Below are 5,120 nucleotides of genomic sequence, written 5' to 3'. Positions count from 1 at the left end.
GAGAGAGAGAGAGAGAGAGAGAGAGAGAAAGAAAGAAAGAAAGAAAGAAAGAAAGAAAGAAAGAAAGAAAGAAAGAAAGAAAGAAAGAAAACACGCGTTTATAAAGTGACCTGGTCACGCTCAGGCTAGCTCCTGTTCATCCAGAAGTTGGTCACTTCCCACGGAACTATCACCACAACGCTGAAAGAACAGGAAGACAATGTGTACAGATCAGTCCCAGGGCAGACAAGGAGGCTGGCCTCTGTAGCTTGTCCCGTTCAGACCCTCCCAGGGCACTCACCTATGGTTAACTGTCTGTCTCGACTACGTGCTAAGATTCTCTGCCCGACTTGGAAAATGCCCCACCCTTAGCATCTCTCACTTGGGACGCTTTGGGGCGAATTCTCTGTCACTCCCGGGGAGAGTAAGATGTCCTTTGCAGCTATCTCTTCTCCCAAATGTGGGTATCATTCCCCAAAGCTCCAGGATTTAAAGGCTTATTGTGTGGTACCTGGACCATCTGAGAGGTCCTGAAGTCATTAGCGGTGTGTCCCAGAAGAGGATTGTGGGTCTCCCGTCTCTCCTTGCCTTAGTGGTTTACTGGATGAACAGTGTGCTCCACCTCAGATGGTTGTGAGCTTCTCCTCAGAGAAGCAACATATTCAACTTTCGACCAGAATCAGGAGCCAAGACAGAAGAGTTTTCTTCATAAATTAATTCCCTCGGGTATTTTATCGTTGTGATGGGAAACTGACTAACGCACTCCTTGGAATAAATGTGTGCGATCTGGGCAGAGGCTTGGGGAACCAAGCCTTCAGATTGCTTCTCAGTCCAGGAGAGTATGAATCTGTTGTAAGCACGCCTGGGGCGGTGACTGTGACATCAGTGCTGGCATCAGGACAAACGGAAATCCCTCTGTGCGATTAGTCCATTTACTCTGATCTTGGTTCCACCAGCCTTTCTCCTGCCAAATGCTGCGCTGGGGTTTTGGGCTCCCTTCACTTTCTCTTCCCTAAATCCCAAGGGAGCTGTTAGTAAACGGAAGACTTCCCAGTGAGCAGGAGCTACATGTCATTCGAGGCCACGAGGCTGGAGGACTTCCAAAAGGGACAGGTCTCACTTGTGTCCGGAAGCAACACGGCTGGGCCAGTATGCAGCAGAGCCAAAGTTCCAAATTGAAGCCCAGGTTGGCCTTGGACTCACTCTCCTACCTCTGTCTCCCAAGGTTTTGCATCTTATCAAGACCATTTAGTTGCCAAAAATGCAAATTCGACAACTGATTCCACCCATGTGATCCTCCAGCAAGAGTTGTCCCCAACTTCTCAAAGTCACTCTGAAATAATAACCTGTTCCACTAGAGACTCGGTGGTGGTGGCCTGAGAGGGGAAAGGGAGGAGGGGGAGTGTTGTTGGGTTCACCTGACTCCCACAAAAGGCACCTGCTGTGGTCTCCTTAGTGTCTAGCAGTGCCTTTGAGCGCTTCCCGAGGACCCATAGACCTCCTTGATTACAGTGTGTGCTCTAGCGCCATCTGCTGGAAGTTTGTGAATTGGTCTCCTGCACTCAGCCATGGTTTGATTAAAACAATTTCTGCCAAGTTTGGTGTGGGACTGCTTGAGACAGAGACTGTTAAAATTTGCTGTATCAATCCTTACTGATTCAAATAATCCTCCTATTTGTTGTGTCCCTTGAATTTCAAGACCTTACTCACCACATCTCACTTCAAAAAGATACTCTTCCAAAATTAAAATATTCTCACTGCAAGGCATTTGCTAATTCCAAAGAGAAATAATGGGGAGAGGTATTACAGATAAATGCAGCTCTCATCCCTCATCAAAGAATCTTTCCTTGTACCTGACAGAGGCTATTACAGAGATCCAGAACTGGTCAAATTGCAGAGACTAAGTGACCATGGGGTGCCCAATTCCAAATGGTACATCTACAATGCAACCCCTGTATCTCAGGCTCGGAGAAAATAACAAGAAATGGCATATAATGGTTGTAAGAGTCAGACAACCAGGGTGCCTGCTGTGAAATAGTATCCTCTAGACACGACAGGGATGCTACCCCCATGAGATCTCAGCAGTGTGCATGCCTAAACAAGACCTACATAAGACCACATCAGCCATGCCGATGTGGATGGCCCTACCTCTAAATGAAGGACAACGACAACTAATGGCTTCCGAGAAAAGGAGAATCGTTTTTCTTCAGGTACCAGCTCCCTGGTAGCGTCTCTAAATTCAAGAGGTCAGCCCTAAATATTAAACAGATTCAATAGGGGATGTGTGTGTGTGTGTGTGTGTGTGTGTGTGTGTGTGTGTGTGTGTGTATAACAATAATAATTCTTTAAGAAGAGCTCCGAGTGTTAGGGGGGAGAAATGGGAGGAGTTGGAGGGGCAGAGAAAGGGGTGGAAATGATGTAAATACAGTCTACGATGTAAATACAGTACTCACATATGAAATTCTCAGAAAATAAAAATTTAAATTTAAAAGCCCAGGGATACACAAGCTCCAGGCGAAGCAGGTCTGCCATTTGATCACTAATCTCTCAGCCTCAGTTGTCATTTTCAGGCAGAAAAACAAAATTCTACCAACTGCGTTTCCTGGTACACTTCCTCAGCAACATTCAGAATTTATTAGAAAAAAATATGGAAACGGAGCACTGAGACATGGAAAAGGGCTAGCCTGGACTTCTTGGTAACCCTGTGCTGGGTACTGAGCCATGCCCTGAAGATTCTAGTAGACAGGAACTTACATTCATTTGAAAATGGAATCTGCAGATATAAAATTTGTTGTGGCCAGGGGCAGAGAACTGGCTCAGTGGCTAAAGCTTCATAAGTCTAATGACCTCAGTTTGATTGCCAGAACCTGGGTAAGAAAGGTAAGAACTGCCTCACAGATCTGTTCTCTGGTGTGCACATGCACACACATGAAAACACACATACATATAACATATACATACATAAACATAAATACACATGCATATCTCAAAATGAGTGGAGGATTTTTCCTCTTTTTAAATATTCTGGGATCATTCACATGAAATTAGAAGTATTTGTTTTTTGAATGTCTAATAGAAATCCCCAGTATATCTATGTATATAATATTCTCTGTGACAAGATTTATAACAAATAGTTCAAATTCCATTTAATTGTAAGACTATTTGGTGACTGGGAAAATGGCTCAGCCCCTACATGGTGGCTTATGACATCTGTAACTCCAGTTCCAGGAGATCTGATGTCCTTTCTGACCTTCATGGGCAACCGGCATGCATGTGGTGTACAGACAAACATGTGGGCAAAACACCCATACACATTAAATAAACATAAATTATATGGACTGATATATATATATGGATGTATATGGATATATAAATATATGGATATATGGATCTGTGTGTGTGTGCTACTACATACCACATACTAGATGGACACACACAAATATTTCAAGACTTGCTTTCTGGGCTGGCGCCCTGAGCGTCTAGACCTTGGGCACAAACTCAGCAGCCAGACCCACAACACCCAGAGGCAGCTTCACTCCCAGGTGCTTTAACACGCCCAGGATCACAGGAGCTTGGTCACACCAGGATCTCAAGATCCCAAAGGCAGCTTGACTCCCAGGATCTCATGATCACAGGATTCCAGAATCACAGGAGCACAGAGGCAGCTTAACTCAGAGGAGTTCTGACACAACCAGGATCACAGGAAGGACAGGCTCCAGTCAGACCTAGCCAGGGCAGGTAGCACTAGAGATAACCAGATGGCAGGAGGCAAGCATAAGAACATGAGCAACAGAAACCGAGGTTACTTGGCATCATCAGAACCCAATTCTCCCACCATAGCAAGTCCTGGATACCCCAACACACTGGAAAAGCAAGACTCAGATCTAAAATCACTTCTCATGATGATGATAGAGGACATTAAGAAGGACATAAATAACTCCCTTAAAGAAATACAGGAGAACACAGGTAAACAGCTAGAAGCCCTTAAAGAGGAAACACAAAAATCCCTTAAAGAGTTACAGGAAAACACAATCAAACAGACGAAGGAAAGGAACAAAACCATCCAGGATCTAAAAACAGAACTAGAAACAATAAAGAAATCACAAAGGGAGACAACCCTGGAGTTAGAAAACCTAGGAAAGAGAGCAGGAGTTATAGATGCAAACATCACCAACAAAATACAAGAGACAGAAGAGAGAATCTCAGGTGCAGAAGATACCATAGAAAACATTGACACAACAATGAAAGAAAACACAAAAAGCAAACAAGCTCCTAACCCAAAACATCCAGGAAATCCAGGACACAATGAGAAGACCAAACCTAAGGATAATAGATATAGAAGAGAGCGAAGATTCCCAACTTAAAGGGCCAGTAAATATCTTCAACAAATTTATAGAAGAAAACTTCCCTAACCTAAAGAAAGAGATGCCCATGAACATGCAAGAAGCCTACAGAACTCCAAATAGGCTCAACCAGAAAAGAAATTCCTCCTGTCACATTATAATCAAAACACCAAATGCACTAAACAAAGAAAGAATTTTAAAAGCAGTAAGGGAAAAAGGTCAAGTAACATATAAAGGCAGACCTATTAGAATTACACCAGACTTCTCACCAGAGACTATGAAAGCTAGAAGATCCTAGACAGATGTTATACAGACCCTAGGAGAACACAAATGCCAGCCCAGGCTACTATACCCAGCAAAACTCTCAATCACCATAGATGGAGAAAACAAGAGATGCTATGACAAAACCAATTTTACACAATATCTTTCCACAAATCCAGCCCTACAAAGGATAATAGATGGAAAACACCAACACAAGGAGGGAAACTACAGCCTAGAAGAAGCAAGAAAGTAATCTTTCAACAAACCCACATAAACATAATTCCACCTCTAACAAGAAAATTAACAGGAAGTAACAATCACTTTTCCTTAATATCTCAGTATGAAAATTAATATTACCAACATATCCTAATCAATTGAAATTCAAAATATGAGGAATTAGAAATTTGCTGGCTGTCATCCAGTGGGTTCTCTAATTTGGTAATGGGAGAAATAGGTCCAATATTGTACAATCCATATACACTTTCTGCTTGTTTGTACGTGACAGGGTCTTGCTGTGTGTCACATAATGGTCTTGAA

At 43.0% G+C, this 5,120-nt stretch overlaps 1 long non-coding RNA gene across 1 annotated transcript in view; it reads right to left on the bottom strand.

The window, feature by feature from the left end:
* LOC110297437 overlaps positions 1 to 2,877 on the bottom strand; it is a 23,889-nt gene extending 21,012 nt beyond the window's left edge. Inside the window, exons 1-2 of the long non-coding RNA XR_002378286.1 lie at positions 2,734 to 2,877; positions 111 to 180 (exon numbers count right to left, since the gene is read on the bottom strand). This is a non-coding gene — a long non-coding RNA (uncharacterized LOC110297437). The remainder of the gene's footprint in view (positions 1 to 110; positions 181 to 2,733) is intronic.
* Between the last annotated feature and the right edge of the window lie 2,243 nt (positions 2,878 to 5,120).

This window comes from Mus caroli, chromosome 7, assembly GCF_900094665.2.
Source record: "Mus caroli chromosome 7, CAROLI_EIJ_v1.1, whole genome shotgun sequence".
In the NCBI taxonomy this organism is placed as follows: Eukaryota; Metazoa; Chordata; class Mammalia; order Rodentia; family Muridae; genus Mus; species Mus caroli.
Note: the sequence above shows the minus strand (reverse complement) of the source record. Positions and strands in the feature narration are given on the sequence as shown.